Raw genomic sequence first — 17146 nt, forward strand, 5'->3', positions numbered from 1 at the left:
CCCCCTAGGGGTCTAACCCAGTGCCCATTCAAGCCAATGAAAAGGCTCTCATTTGGCTTCAACAGGCACTGTATCATACCCTAGATACCCTAATTTGATCCTGGTAGTAAGCATCCTAATGCTTGTCCCCTTATGTTCATTTAAGAATGTAGAAAAGAATGAATAGTTAATCCTGCTTCTGTCAGCATTAATTCCTGGGTAGATTTCCACTTGCAGATCCATCTGTCATAAAAACAATGTGCTCCAAAGCTGCTGCCTTGCTCTGCCTCCCCTGCTGCAACCCCACCCGTGGTATCTATGAAACCACAGTCCCATGGTATGCCTCTGGAGAGGCATCTACAGGCTTGCAGAATAGGGCAAGCATGCAGCAGAGCTCCTCCTTACCAACTTCCATGCACTCTTGTCTAAGCTAACCATCTTTAATACTCCATCTTCAATATAAGTGGAGCAGAACATCTAGCCGGAGATTATAGTTATTTTTAAGGGATCTTTTATTTTGAGAAGGAGACAAGATAACTTCAGTCATAGGCTCAACAAAATATAATTTTCTAACTGCAAATTAATTCTAGATTTGTTATATTATTTCTGTGCCAATCATTTTTATTATTATTATTTCTTCTTTGGTTATTTTGTTCTCTTTTTAATGGTTACTGTCAGCAACAGCGCTTAAAGCAAATACGTCAAAAAGAAACATTAATTTAAGCAAATTTGCAAAGAAAACAAGTATAATGATGAAAAACTCCAGCAAAATACTACATGTGATTTAATGTGTCAAAGAATGTATAGAACAGGAAATGTTTTTTTCCCTTACATTGGGTAGTCTAGCCGAGGACTAAGATGCTATCTAACATAAGTAAGGATGGCAGAATCAATTCATTAGCATATTTGCACAGATTAAATAGTCAGAATTCAAATTCAGGCAGAAAGTCGGATATGTCTTTTCAACATGCCATATATTGTAACTTAAAAGTTATTCTACTTAGGATTTGATTAGAGCAGGAGGTTACTGCCAGTCAAGTGGTCTTGCTCTTGAGCATTCAGTAGTGTGTTTAAAAAATAGAGAGATGTGGAGATGGACTTTTTCCACTATTCAGAGCACAGCCCAGGCTGAGTATGAGTGAGAAGAGCAGGAAATGTTTTGACCACCTCTATTAGTGTGTATGTGAACCACTGCGTTGCACTGGATGGCATCAAATTTGCTTGATTATGTCACCTGCCAGTGGCTGGACTATAAAGATAAGTCAATCATGTTTTGCTTGTAAGCTCTTTGGGGCAGGGACTGCCTTTTTCTTCTATGTTTATACAGCACCTAACACAAAAAGAGTCCTCGTCCCCTCAAGGCGCTATACTAATACAAATAAAAATAATAGTAAAAACGCATAACATAGAAAGTTGACAGAAGCCAACATCTATTAACACACTAAAAACAAGTTCATAAAAAAATAATGCAGTAAAATAGAATAAGCTTGAACAGTTCAAACAGGGAGAAGTAAAAAAGATACCAGTCTCTTTCCCAAAGACAGACTATGGTCATTTCAGTAGCTCAACAGTTAACAAGCCCAATTCATTTAGTTTGACTTGCTTGGTGGTAGGATGACCAGATGAGAAGGAGAAAATATCAGGACAGATGAGGGGGAGGGGTGTCCACTGGTGAAGCGCAAAAAAAAAAAAAAAAAGCGGCTCGACCAAAGATTGGTCGGAACACGGGACAAACACCTAAATATCGGGATGGTCCTGATTTTATTGGGATGTCTGGTCACCCTACTTGGTGATCGTTTAAAGAGATGGTAAGAACAGAATAGTTTGTTGATTAAAGATTACAAAAGTCTGGGAGGTCTCCTTTTAGCTCAAGAGGAAGAGGCTTGTGTTTTATTTATTTTTTCAAAATAAAAACACCCTAGGTTTTGTCCTACGTTACTGATAACCATGTTATCTACGTATGTGTACCCAGGGATTTATTGACTGTGCATGTTGTTATTCAATCAAGAAAATATTTTGGAAATTTCAAGTAAATATCTTTTGACCTCAGTCATAACATTCTATGCCTATATCCAGGCAAGGCAAGAGCAGGTGCAGGTTGGAATCGGGTGCACTGCAAGGCAACAGGAGGTTTCCAGGCTAGATAGTGCGATTGCTTGACTGATCTGCACGTCCTCTGAGGTTATGGAAATACCTGATCCTGGGGTCATCTGACCCAGGCTCTGCTCAGTGATGCCTGAGAGCCGAATCACTGTAGGCTCCAATGAGTGCTGACTCATCTCAACAGCTGAGCAAGCAGCCCTGATTTGGCTGTGAGTTTGCCCCATGATCTAGTCCAGAAGCATATTAATCAATTATGGGGATAGTATATAATTTTCATATATTCCATGAGTGCTTGCAGTGATTGATGTACTAAGCTAATAAATACCGGTGTTTAGAGAATATTTATATTCTATTTTTTCTTGAGATGCTGATCAATATGATGTTATTGATACTATTTCACATAATTTTAGACGAAAAGGTTTCAGGGGCATGGAAACTGGTTGTTCCTGAAGCTCAACATTCTGCTTCTTTTAGGGAATGGGCTGTTGCCCCCTCTAAGTTAAACTGTCAGTTGTCGCTGTTATAAAAACTCTTTTTTAATCCACATATAACTTTGGCTTGAAAAGTTGCCATGGCCTGGAAATTGTTAGCTTTACTCTGAAGAACGAGGAGAATATTTCTGTCAAGCTTGAGATAATTCGTTAAACTATTTTTTTTCCCTAGAATGAAACGTCATTAAGAATTACTCTGATTTGAACTTATCTAATCTTTTTTTCATTACCCTCTGACACAAAGGGACTTATTATCCTCTCAGCCTTCCTCAGATCCCTTTGAAAATTTGGGGCTATGTTTGAAAAATAAAGGCATTTGTATTTAAGCAAAGTTGTTAATGGGTTTTGTTATGGATAGTTATGATTCCAATCCTGATCTCAACAGATTTTTGCCATTGACTTCAAAGGGAGCAGAAATAGGAGTTATATGGGCTTATAAGCATATTGACCTCTATCATCTAGTTGAGAAAAAAATATGCAACAAATATAATTTGCTGAACAAATTATTCAGTTACTGTCATTTGATCAGATCTACTCAAGCTGATAGGCCAGCTCTCTCCTTCAAGAGAGTTAAGAGACCGTCAGCATTTCCAGTGTGAATCCTGATTTTTAAAAATGTTTTTGTTTGGCCCTGAGTTTAAATTTACCTGGAATTTTCATTGCCTAGATACGTTTAAGCCAATAATTCAAATGAGGCTCATATATATTTTAAGTTATAGTGTGTTACTCTGTGTCATCCAGCAGAGGTGCTTGCACAAGGGGCAGCTGTCAGCTTCTCACTAGATTCTGGAATTTGTGGAAAGTTTTATGACAAGGATAATTTCTTTTCTTATTGAGCACTCACTAGCACATCAAGCCTGTCTTATTATTGATTGCCATGCAACAAGTTCACTTAATTTCTCACAGGCGCACACTGAGCTTATTCTCCTCTTCCCTCTAAATGCTTTATTGTCTTTGAGGTTAGAGGCATTGTATGACCTTATTAGAAATTTATGGATAGGGTGTATACATTTCTTAGTAAAACTCTTGCCATCAGTGTTCTATCTTCTCTTATCTATAAATCCACCTGATCTCCTCCTGCTTTCTCAACTTCTGTAAAGTGTAAAGGGGAAGAAGCATGGCTAGATGGTTGCAAATACATCACCAATCCAAAAGCTCTTAACCCTTTTGAATAGGAATGTGAAACTCAAGTGACTCAATGTGCATTTGCTGGTGTAAGTTGCTGGGATCTTAGCTGTGCGTGCTGAAGGAGCAGAAGGGGAGAGGTGGTTATGGGAAAAATAATTCAAAGGATATGTAAGAGGATAAAAAATAAATTTTCTTTCTGCCACTCAACTTTACACTTAATCTCTCCTGTTGGTTTCTCTTGTAAGCTAAAAGCAGAAAGGCAAAGACCTTAAACTATTGCACGTGTCTGCTTTACTCTTATAACACATGCTGTGGATAGCAGAGCTCTGAGCCACTGTGTTACCTCTCTGTCTCAGCAAGAGTGAGCTTTGCTGACAATTAGATTATGTCTCTGCTCCCTTCCATGCCAGTCTGTTTTCCTCACCAGCAAACTCCTCAAGACTCTCCCAGCACAAACTTCTCCTAGCTGGTAACAATCAATTAACTCCAGCCCCAAAGCTCTTCAGAGATGTTTCTCTTTTATTCACAGCCCCTGCCACTGGGTGTTCACAGAATATATTCGGTTCGCTGCTCCGTTAAAAATTCAGTACAGCAATTTATTAATTTGACTGGAGCAAATTCACGCTTTCCTTTAAAGACAGCACTGAATTGATTTATAGCAGAAATAAAACAAGTTAATTAACAAAAGAGCATGGATTAAGTGATACTAAGTAAAACTGATAAAGGTAGAGATGGTTACAAGCAAATAATAAAAGTGAAAAAGTGCATCTAAAATTTCATCTAGCAAGATACAATGTTTATGCAAGACAGTTTCTCTCAACCACAGTCTTCTTTCCAGCTTTTTACTGGCCAGGCTGGCCAGGACCCATCATGGAGATCAAATTGCTTGGCTTCATTGCCTCCAAGGTGAAGGATAAAGATGGGAGTCTCTCTCTGTTACTTCAGTCCCCAAAGGAATTCCTTTGTTTTACAAGTCAGGAAAGCCTCCTGGGGATTTAGCCTTCTGTGTCTCTCTGGGCTGTAGAAGCCATTTTAATTCTCTGTCTCTTGAGTTCAGGATCAAGTTAACCCCTTTTTGTCTTAGCTTGATGGCTTTGTTTACTGCTAATAGGTAAATTGAGGTAATCCCACATTCCTTTGTCATCTTTACCTAGGCTAGGCTGTTTTAAACATGGTCTAGTAATATCATACAGGAGGAATTCAGAACTTTACACATAATGAACGCATGCATTGTACAATAATATTAATAACCACCATGTTCTTAGTTTTCATATGATACCTCACAAGACATATTTTGTACAAATATTATTGCAGGACCATGTAGGCTGGAATATAGGTGTACCAATGGTCAGAGCTCCCTCTTATTGCATTACAACTTGTGTTGTGGTTTGTCACCTCTGAATTGGGCTCTAAATATATCATAGTGTTAAAATGTTAGATTATCATGGGCCAGCAGATTATCATGGGCCAGTGATAAGTCAAGTATCTCTGAAGACTACTCTGAATGATATGTATCCACCCTCACACCCTTGATTCGGCTTTGCTATTAGTTGGGATTCCTGGACTTGACACATCAATTCAAACTGCATTGATACCAATGTAGGAGCTCCTAAATTGCCTGTACTGCAGCACAGAAGAAAAAATTGAAGGATAAAATAACCTGAACTATACCTTTCCCACAGGGAGATAACTAACAGAGAAAGTGCACTGGATTAATATACGGTATGTCTAAAGAAAAAGCAAATAACATTTCTGGTGAACTGCAGCTGTTTCTTACAAGGAGATACTCCCTCTTAGGCATTGATTTATAACTGATTTACACTCAATTATTCCTGCTCATGCTTATAGTACAAGCAACTTTGACCTTAGTGTCAGAACTGTCAACAGTTCTGTACAGAAACATGTTCTTTGTCCTTACTGTGACAATGAACCAATGCTGGAACAATATCAGCAATTCTAGTTCCTTCCATGCAAATATGCCACATTTTGCATATTCAATAAAGGACAAAAGTAGAGCATCTCATTTTTGGACCTTAGCTTAATATTTTGGTGTAGTATTCTAATTTCAATTCATTTTGGTGAAATAAGTTAGCCATTAAAATTGTGTAGGGTCTTTTCCATGTTGTTTGCTCTTTTGTCCTTTACAGTTATGGCAAGTGGTTTCCACTGTATCCAAAATGGCACCTTAAGATCTCATGATCTGATTATTGTGTTGAAAGAAAAAATAGATGTTGCAGATGTAGGGCATCAAATGGTAAAGGGATACATGCATTTTAAGAGAGCCAAATTATTAAAGTATTTGGGGAAAATGTCTAACACTTTGTTTTAAAAATTCTTCCAACCATACATATTTTGAAAGAGCCTGAATGCCTGTGGTTTGTAGCAAGACTTCGCAATTTAGTGGAGCGTAGTCTTGGGTGTGAGAGTTGCATTTTGCTAGTCCTATAAAATCCATCCAGATTTGACCAAGCTATAAGATGTTGAAAATTGCCATTTTCCCTCTGTATCTCACTCACAACAGCTTGTTCTTGATTTACTGCCAAAAACTGTCAGCATTCCATTAGCACAATGTATGCATTTCCCTGGTGTGATGCTTCAGTATATCAAACAACTAAATCACTGAATAGGGCTCAAATAAAATGGTGGCTACTGTTACCACCACCACTCCCGTCAAAATAGCTTTTGGATTGGGTGTTCTGAGTTCTAGTCTCACTGCTTCCACAGACTAGTTTTACTGTCTCTGTGCCCTTCACAACTCTTGTTTATATATTGAGCAAGGCCACTGAGAGTTACACAAGCTGGGAAACAGAACCCAGATCTTTTTCACCATTCCTTACTGCAGTGACTTGTATCAATCCTGCTCTGATTGGAGTCCATGGCAATATTCCTTTTGGTTTAAATGGAAGCAAGATTAAGGTCCATTGACGTTCAAGAACTCGATCGCAACAGTACTGTTAAACTTGAATGAATTACAGTCCATAATAATTTGCTGTTTTCATTTGGTATATTTCAATGACATTGATTTACACTGTTTATTGATATAAGACCTCTGCACAAAGATTAGTAAGTAAGAAAAAAGTTTAAATTAGAAAAGTATGAGATACTGTACGCAAGATTTTTTTCACATTTTACACTTTAAGGTAGTAGAATAGTAATAAAGTACTGAGCTGGCCAGATTTCAGAGTGTAAATGATAAATGTAATGATAGCATAGATGAGCTTAGAGACCTCTAACCATCTCTCTTGGCAGTATATGGCTCAGTATTCAGAAAAGGTTTATGTGCTTAGAATTAGTGCTTGTTGCTTACTAACTTTTCTATTTCAAGTGTTATTTCCTGTTTCGAGTTCATCTTAGATCCATATAAAAATTATACTTATTATGACCATTAAGAATTTACTTTGTGTGCATTTAAGTTTTTCTTTTTTGTAATATGTACATTTTTCTCAATTTAGTTTTCCCTTCCATACAAATATTTTATCCCTCCCTCTCTCTGTATGTGCATATAACATAAAATATTTGATAGTATTCAAAGATATGTAGTCTAAAATACTTAGAACAGTACTAATACAAACAATGGCAAATAAGATTAAGTTTTACTGAGTGACCATTTATCACCAAGTCCAGCTTGCCTGGGCACCAAGAAAGACTGGAAAATCTAAGGGGACTGTAGCGGAGTGATCACCGGCTTCTGTCTGAAAAGGCTTAAAACAGCCCGGGGAGAGGGCTGTGGCAGGGAAGAAAAAGCAGGGCTGCTTGGGGAAAGCAGCCTCAGCTGGGGGCCAGGCCCCAATCAGGCCAAGGCTGGCTTAATGAGGGCCTAGCTGGCCCTTACAAGAGGGCTGGGGCCAGAAGCCAGAAAGACACCCTCTAGCTTCTGAGAGGGAGGGACCTGGCTGCAGAGACCTGACCAGAGTACCTGAGTGGAGCAGGGCTGGGGAAAGGCCAGAGGAGCTGGGGAGCTCCAGCCTGGAAAGCCCCAGGCTACGGCCCAGTAGCAGGCCAACGGGTACTGGGGGTTGCAGAGGGCAGCCTGGGATAGACAAAGGCAGCAGGTCCAAACCCAACCTTGCCAGTGATGAGTAGGCTGTTACTGCAGTCTGCCCCAGGCCGTGGGGGCTAGATGATGATTGGTAGTAGCCTTGTACTGAGGCGAGGTGGGGATAGTGGGTGGGTGTTCCTCTGGGTTGGGAGACCCTGAGACTGTGGGGGTACTGCCAGGGGGCAGCACCCCAGAGACAAAGGGCACTGGGTCTTGGGAGGGAACTAGCCCAGGTGGAGAAGCAGGAAGGGGTAACGATCCGAGGGCTTGATGAGTCTCGGCAGTCTCTCCATCACATCGTGAATCGTAGCTCCTGGCAAGCAGCAGACCTCTCAGTTTTCACGGTCAGGCTGGCAGACAGATGACTCGGTCCCCTTGAGGAGGGAGTCCCTGACCACCACCACCCGCCTCCTTCTGTTGGGAGCAGTGGTCGTGGAACCTGCATCCCTAGTACAGTGCACCTCATGCCTTCCAATCGGTGGAGTCTCCTTCTGCTCCCTTCCCTCAGATGTATCATCTAGTCCACTCTCCGCATTAGTACCTATGGAGAGAACATGAAAATGGTTGCTCACCTATATCTCCATTGCTGGTACATGGACGCTCCTCTTTCTTCTTCTGGAGGTCACATCGTGCCAAATTTCTTCCCCATCCTTCTGTCCCCGCTGTGCAGCCTGCTCTGATTCCTCAGTAGTAGAATTGTTCTTTCCCACTTCACTCAGGTGGGATGGTGACTCTAAATGCTGACTTCTCCATCGCCACAGCCAGAGGCTCCTTATGCCTGGAAGTCTTAGATCTATCAATGGTACTTTGCAGCTTAGCTATCTGTTCTGTTAGGACCTGCACTTGTTGGACACTGTCTGTTTGCAGGGGAGCTGGCTGACTCAGATGGTTGGGCTTCCCAAAACTCACTAACAGCCTACCTTTCTTCTTCCTCTTTGACCTCTTTTATCAGCTGGGAGTAACTTGGGGGACATTCCTGTCATTATCTTAACCAGAGATGAAGTAGAATTGGATTCTGATATTGAGTTCCTCTTACAGTTTGAGTTACACTCCTCTTTGAACAGCTCTCTGAAGCAGTCTCTCCAGCCTCTGCATATAGTCTGACCCCTTGGCTTTCGGGAATTAAAGAACTTACAATAAATGTCCTCAGAGCTCTCTGTGCTCCCAAAGGTATGATTGAGGGCCTGTAAGGAGTTCTTCACACTGACCTGAGGGTTAGTGAGCTTCAGAGTGCAAATCACGTCTAATGATGGGCCCACTTTTCTGCATCTGGTATGGCTCTCTCCTGCAGCATTTAAGTGGTATGTTCCAACCAGGGTTCAAACTCCTCTTCCCCAGGTATTGGGATGGGACTCCCAGCAAATAACCTTAAATTGGGATAGGAACTTGATGTAGTATGGGACAACACAACCTTTTCCAATGCTTGCCCCAGTGCTTTTTGCCCATTCAGTGGCCAATGCTGCAGCCCCCCAAGCTTGGGGCTGCTGAGTCAGGACCCAACAGACCTGACATATTAGCCATTATACAAACTATGATTTCCCCAAAATATAAACAAAATTGTTTCCCCAACTTAGTGGATCACTCCACATGTGCTTATGAGGGATATTGACCCAGGATCCTGCACAAGCCCCCCAAAATTTAACTATTCTGCCAGGTGGAGCCGGTAGCAACCAGGGCAGGTTCAATATCTAGGTGTTCCTTTTCAACAATACAACATAGAATTGGCTCGATCCCCAACCCAGTAACCTGGGTAAATTACACACCTTCATTGGGTGCCTCTGAGAGGCAATACTTCTCTCACAAGCACAGAGTCTGTGGTGTAGAAAAGAAACTTTTAATGAAAGGAGAGAAGTCACCTGATATTAATTGGGGAAAATGCCACAAGCAGGGTTCGTAATCATAAAACTGTGAGCAGGACACCCACCCCAGAGTGAGTGGGGCAGTTCCTTCTTCCTCATGTTCTTGAGTTCTACAACAAACAGTTCCTTTTCTGTGCTCCTCTCTGCTCCCTCACCATACCCCACTCACAGTGGTTGTCCTTGGTCAGTGAGTACCCAAGATTCAGAGGTTCTGTGTGAGTTCATCTCCCACCTGGGGAAGAAGGCACCTTGCTTCGTCTACCATCTGAGCATTTGTGCTGGCTGGCCATGCCGCCACCTGCTCATTCCTCTCTGCTGGCTGCCCCGTCAACCGTACATTCCTCTCTGCCGGCCACCTCACTAGCTGCTCGTTCCACTCCTCTGGCCACCCCACCAGCTGTTTGTTCCACTCCACTGGCCACCCCACCAGCTGTTTGTTACGCTCTGCTTTCCGCCTTGTTACCCACTCGATGGCTGGCCAACTGTCAGTCACCTTCTGCTGCCACCTGCCTCTCTACTGTGACCACTGAAGGTCAGTTCCTTCGTGATTTTCAGCTCTTTGCAGGCTGGGCAGAAATGCTGTTCCACCACAAGTGATTTCAGTTCTCATTAGAGCACTCTAAAATAACAAAAGGCTCCTAATGAAGACTACTTAGCTCTGTCTTTGAACAATGGGGAGGAACAGGTTAAACCAGACTGGGGATCCTTAGGTAGAGACCCCACCCTGGCTGGGACACCTGTCTCTACCCCTATTACTTTCACAGAGGTCTGATGTTTGAGCCCCTGGCTTACACAGTAAAGCCGCTGGAATGGATAACATGCAAGTAGGACCAATTTAAATTGGTGGAGAGGCACTCATTTGGTCATACCATAAACGCATCCATGTGATTTGGGAGTTTGGAAGACGACCCAGGACTTAGACACAGTCCCTGATAGTTTCTGTTCATAAGGCTGGGGGCGGACGGGGGAGGTGGGGAAGAACCAGCTGTTTGTGGAAATTTCTGCACAGTCTCATTGACACAGCCTAGTAAAATACAACTGTGCATTACCATGAAGAGAATTGCTTCCAAGATAGAGAACTTTGTGACTGAAAAACAAGCTGGGTTTACACTCAAAAGAGGTACAGTGGGGTAAATATTCAATCTGCATATACTGTGCAAGAAAGTACTGGAGAATGATTTTGTGGAAGAGTGTTATAGAATTTAGTAGAAATGAAACCAATAGGATTGTACAGAGATTACCCTAAAAACTTAGAAAACCTAAATGATAATACTCTTTCTATAGGATTTTTTAAATGCTCAATAGAAAGGATATAATTTGTATTAAATTCTACAAGTTAGTCAAAAAAAAACAAAAAATCCTTTAAAAATTTTTTGATATGAATTTCCTATTAAATTTCTCATATGTATGGTTACTCTAGTCACTGAATAGAAATGCCGTTTATATGATATATCACAAATAATAGATTAGTTACGTCGCTATATTTAATAGGTGCATAACATGGAATAAAGTATTAACACATGTAATGCCTTTGCACATAAGGTCAGGATGATCTGGTGATGTCTCCAATCCATAATTCATTTGCTGATAATATTTTCAGTGTGAATATAGCTGGCATCCTTAATGACATAAGCTTGCAAGATGAAAAACAGAACCAAAATTGTTTTAAAATATAGCAGCTGTGATTATATGATTTGTGTTTGACCCACATTGCTAGCAAAGAATTTTGCCAAAAGATTCAAATAGAGGAGAACTTCCTAAACTGTGAGCCATGGCTGCCTTTGGAAGCCGCAATGTGCTCATGGGGGAACCACATGTCTGTGGGAAAACATTTTAGTTGATGCACCCTTTCTGTTCTCTAACTGAGACTATTAAACCACTTCTGTCTTATCTGTGGGTCTGCATCTTGTGCTGCTGCTGCTGTGATCCCTTCACTCCTGAGTGAGGCCTTCAGCAGAGAGACTTTGGGGTGGGGAAAGCATTCAGCCAGAAGTCTCTCTGCCTCAAGTCCACCTCTGGAGCAGAAGACAAAGAGGCTCCCAGCCCCAGCAGCAGCTGCAGCAGAAGACAGTGGAAGGGAGCTGAGGAAGAGTCAGGTGCATCTTATCTTTATACTGAAATAGTTTTTACACAGTGCTAAGCCGCCGTAAGAAATGTTCAGCTGAATATGATGATCCTGGGCAGTGAAAACACAGTGTTTTAGTAATCTGTGTGAAGAGATGGGCAAGATATCTGTTTCATAGTGACGTCACATGTTTGTCATGTGGGAAAGTTTTACAACATCTTTTCTTTAATTACATGATGAAACCAGAATTTTCCTCTCTGGGAAATAAGACCTTGCCGATTACATGTGTAATGTGGATTTCCTGGCTGTTACCTTAGCTGGTAAATGTATTTGGCAAACTGAATGCACTGATGTACAAAAATCTCCAGATACTGATTGGATTTGAAACCCATTGTCCAAAACAATTGATTTCATTCCAATCATCTGTATCTCAACTGAAGAAAATATCTTAGGAAATATCTGTCACGTGATCATATGCTGAAATTCAAGAAATCAAATCTAACACACAAAGACTTCTGGGTTTCTGCTAGAGGAGAGTATGAAGAACTCGGTGATGAAGCTATGAAAGTACTGCTAATATTCACTTCCAGTTATCTCTGAATCTGGGTTTTCAGCAATGATTTCTGTGAAACCTAAACACCAAAAATGTTAAGCTTGGAAAGAGCTTGCATCTGGTGTTATCAGAAATTCAGCCAAACCATGTGCAAACATGCAGTTTGAAATAGGCTCTTATTTCTCACTAAAATCTTAGGCTGTGTCCCAACACCCCAAAAATACATATTTTCAATCATAGTTTTAAAAACCCAGATTATATAATTAAACTAAATGTATGTAGTTGAATAAAGTCCCCAAACAGTCAGAACTCTAATGTTCTTAAATCTAGTGTCCTGAACTCTTGTATCTATTGTCCTGAGTTGGTTAAAATAAAATAAAACTAAACAAAAAAACAGTATTTGGTTTTGGGGAGCCACCAAGTTTTAAACTATCTGTAAGGGAACTGCAATACTAAAAAGTTTGGGAACCACAAAAATAGAGTAATCCTTCTGTGACGATGCGGTTTTGGCAGGACCCAACTGAGAGTGCCAATTCAGGAAAAATCGCTTAAACACGGAAGTTACAGCCCAAGGCTGGGGTTTTTCCACCTCTAAGGCAAACCAAACCAGCCAGACAAAGAGGACTTCAGTCTCACCCCACTGGCTAACCAAGTCACAAGCAATTCCCTTAGACACTCCAGTTTCCCAGTATCACCACCAGTGCCACTTGTCCTGGAGATGAATGGTTATGAAAACCAACACCCCAATAAAAGAAAACGGTTCTCTTAATCCCAAAGAATCAAGACCCAGACCCTGGTCAATATACAAATCAGATCTTACCCACAAATCACGCTGTTGCCAATCCTTTAGAATCTAAAATCTTGCTGAGTATTATTCATAAAGGTAAAGATATAGGATGAGAGCTAGTGCAATGGTTAAATGGAATACATATCTACATACAGGAATGGCAAAGTCTTAGTTCAGGCTTGTAGCAGTGATGGAGTAACTGCAGGTTCAAATCAAGTCTCTGGAGTACACCCCTGCTGGGATGGGTCATCAGTCTTGTTAGAGCTTCAGTTTGTAGCAAAGTCCCTCCAGAAGTAAGACAGGATTGAAGACAAGATGGAGATGAGCATCAGCCTTTACGGCTTATTCGAGCTGTAAAGAACTTCTTTGCTTACTGTGGAAAATCACCAGCAAAATGGAGTCTGGAAGTGTCAACGTGGGGATCCCTCATGACTATGCTAGAGTTACAAGGTTATCTCCCTTTTTCTCCAAGGTTAATTGTGTAGCTGATGATCTTATGGGCCTCCAAGCAGGCTAGGCAGAGCTAACACCAACTTGTCTGGGATGTTTCCAGAAGCATAGCATAAGTCCGAAGTATAGAGCAGTTAGAGCTAATATTCATAACTTTAATTAAAAAATGACACATGCATAGAGACAGCTTAATCAGAACGAGCAACTATAATCTATAATGTACACGCTTTACATAAAAGATTGGTGCCACTACAGGGCCTAGGTTGAACCATTTTCTGTATGGTCCCAAATTATAGTCAATAACATCACACTTCTTATCTGTTTCAGAGAAACAATGTGAGTTTCGTATTTCACACATTAGATATTAGGTTTATCAACTCTTTCATTGTATAAATAACACAGATGGGGTGAAACTAATGAGAGTGGAACCAATTAAAAGTGGGTCAATTGGAAATGACATCTACAAATCCTGGAGAGCCAGTTCCCAGTAGATGTAAACATCACAATATCTAGCCACTGATCTGAGGAGCCTCTAACTGGGGAAATATTGGAGTCTGCATTTCAAAGGTTTTGAACGCATGACAGCAAAGAGGAAAAAACTTGGGTAACAAATGATAATTTACTACTTTTCAGAAACACTACTAGAGAGCGGGGCATCTCATTATTCTTTGCTGTCTCATCCCTCCTCCCCCTCCCCCACCAGGCTGTGAGCTTGGGCTGCCATTCGGCATAGGGGCACCAGTTTAATAATACTGCATAGGGCCCCATAAATCCTAAGGACGGCCCTGCTGATACCAGACACAGTTCTACCAGTCTTTCACTATTCTGACTATGTGGCTCAAGCTTATGCTTGCCCGTTGCTTTCTGTTCCCAACCTTGGTATTTAAGTCCCCCATTACTAAATAGATTTCATGCTTGGGAATTTTGTCAATCAGATTTTGTAGTAATAGGATAGATCTTCGATCTCATTATTGTGGTTTTCTGTTGGTGTGTAACATTGTATAATTGTCATTTTCATGTATCATGTTTGAACAACCTTGGAGCAATTGGGTGTTAATTGGCTCTCAGTTTGATTTTTCTGCTTTGGAAATCATAATTAATGGTGTGCCTTCTTACTGATGATAATCTTACCTCTCCAAATATATTACAATTTTGTTTTCATTCTTTAAATTGCCTTTTGCGAGCTCCTGGCCATCAACATTGGTTTACTCCAAGGATTTCGAGCGTATGTGTTTTTGGTTATCACTAATGCTTGTCACATTGAGAGTTCCTGTCCTCAATAATTTTGTGTGAGTATACTTTGAGAATGTCCATTATAATGGCTGTGTGATATGCAGAAACATAAGGCATGTACTTTTGGCTTTCCTCACTAGTTGTGAAACATTTATCTATGAAGAATTTTCAAAGCATATATTTCCAATCCTGCATTTACATTTAATGCTTATAAAAAAGGGAAGAAAATAGCTTTTTAGAGACACTGATATAAATATAACAGTAGACAGATGCAATGAGAAAACATTTGATTAGCTTGGAGTGTAAGTGTCATGCTTTGTAACCAAGTGCATTGCCAAAAAGCCTTGAAGTCATTATTTCGAACATAGGTAAGCACTAATACATGCACGAGGTGAGGGTACAGTTCTAGGTCAATCAAATTTTCCGTTTGGTTTTTGGCATGTGGTTAATGTCCATGTGTATGTTGGCATTTTCAGAAGATGACACTTGAGGTGGCCATTGTAAAAGGATGGGAAAAGGTAAATTTATGTGTGATGTACAGGTTGCCACAGGGGGGCTAAGCTGTGTGTCTATACAGGGAGCCTTATACAATGTTTTGTTGTTATTCATTTGGGTCTGAGTGTGGTTGGAGGTGACGCGTGGGGAGGTGGGGTTAGTGATGGGTTTTGTTTTCGGCGTCCGAATGTTTGCGTGTTTGTGTGAGCGCTTACTTGGCAATGTGTGTGTGGGTTTCTGTTTGGGGTTTTTAGGCTTGTTACTGCTATTTTTGTTTTTTGGTGGTGGTGTTGTGTGAGCCTTGGTGGCCCAGCATTTTCCAGCTGCGCGCTCTTGCTAGGCCCGTTTGGGGACAGAGAAAATATTGGCCCAGTGGAGGTGCGATCGACGGATGATATGTGCGGAGGTTTATATAGGTAACGGGAGTGTTCTGGCTGTCTAAGGGTGTGACTCTCTCGTTTGCGTAGCATTTATTGTGCCAAGCGGTTGCTGGTGTATAGTGCTTTTGTCTGTTTATTACATTTTTTTTGTTTTTAGGTTTTAAGATGATATAGAGTCAGTTTTGTTTATTTTTTGTTTATTTCTTGTTGCTGTTAGTATCGACTCTTTTTCTCATTTTTCTTGTGATGTTTTGTGATTAGATTTTTAGTTTCGTGTGGTGTGTTTTGTAATTGAATTTTTTTGAGTAGTGATTGTTGGTGTGCATTATATAGTTCATTTGGATTGTGAATAGTGTAGTGTAGTAATAGGCAAGTGTGGTATGTTGTGCTCTTGATTTAATTTTACTTGATGGGTGTGTGTTAAACGTTTGTGTTTTGGATTTGTTTATGGGTGTTAAGATTTTGGTTATTGAGATCTTAGTGTGTGCAAGACCTTATCGACAGTTAATGCGTACCGTCTTGTGTCTTTTGGTCCCAAGTTTTGAGTATGGTGCGATAGTTAGGAGTTATACCCGTGTATGGAGGAATTAGAAGCGATTTTGACGCAAGACGGTTGGATTGGTCGTGGGTTGACTCGGGAATGGGTATTGAGATGTCGGGCCTTCTCGGTGAATGATGAGATAAATTTGTTGTGGGGTTGGTCGCTTAGGGCGTTGTGGCTTATGGTTGTGGTTAGGGGGGGGAGTAGTGTGGTGTGTGCGAGTGATTTATGGAATTTTGATGTGTATTATGGTGGATTGGTTGGGTATGTGGAGTAAGTCATGGTGGTGCTTTTTTGGGAATTATTTTATCTTGTGCTTGTTCTCTGTGTGGTGGTTGTCTGGGGCTTGTTTATGCTCGATGCTGTTTGGTTGTGTGTCTCTGCTGGGTCTTGTGATGTTTTTGAGGGTTTGTGTGTGGTATTTGTGTGGGTTCTTGCCTCTCATTTTTGTTTTTCTTCTTTGTGGTTTCATGGTATTATTGATTTGTCTGTGGTTTTGTATGTGTGCCCTGCTTTTTTTGGTGTTGCTTGGCAGGTTGTTGTTTTCTTTTTTATCACGCGGTTAGTAGATTGTTTAGTAGTGTTGTCTTTGATGTCTAGATTTGCAATGGCTTTTGTTAGAGTATGCACTTAAAGCAGTGTTATTAGTCTCTTGTCCATGCATGTTGCTGTTGGTGGGTGGACTCATGCGTCGTTGGTTTTATTGTTGATATGGAAGTATTAATTAGGACTAAGAAATGGTAGTTGATAAGTTTTGGCCCTTTCGTGTTGATTGTTATGGTTATTTAGGTTGGGAAGGTGTGAGATGTTTGTATGTTAGGTTTTTTTGATGTGGTATAAGCTTGTTTGGGTGTGGCTTTATGGTTTTTTGGTATTGTTTGTTTTTGTTTGTTGGGGTGTTTTGTGGTGAATTTTTTTTGTTTTCTTGCTTTTTGTTTGGGTATATTGCTGTGAATGCTTAATAGGTTTGGTTGTTTGGTGCTTTGTTCGTCTTTTTCTCTGTTGGAGATTGAGTATGAGGGCCTTGTTATAGCTTTAGCTTT

At 40.8% G+C, this 17146-nt stretch overlaps 1 protein-coding gene across 1 annotated transcript in view; it reads right to left on the bottom strand.

Moving 5' to 3' along the window:
• Positions 1-10406, bottom strand: part of VDAC3 (voltage dependent anion channel 3) — a 441629-nt gene extending 431223 nt beyond the window's left edge. Inside the window, exon 1 of the mRNA XM_075062807.1 lies at positions 10394-10406. The gene's annotated coding sequence lies outside the window, so the exon portion shown is untranslated. The remainder of the gene's footprint in view (positions 1-10393) is intronic.
• Positions 10407-17146: the final 6740 nt, after the last annotated feature.

This window comes from Chelonoidis abingdonii, chromosome 2 (genome assembly GCF_003597395.2).
Source record: "Chelonoidis abingdonii isolate Lonesome George chromosome 2, CheloAbing_2.0, whole genome shotgun sequence".
NCBI classification, from domain to species: domain Eukaryota; kingdom Metazoa; phylum Chordata; order Testudines; family Testudinidae; genus Chelonoidis; species Chelonoidis abingdonii.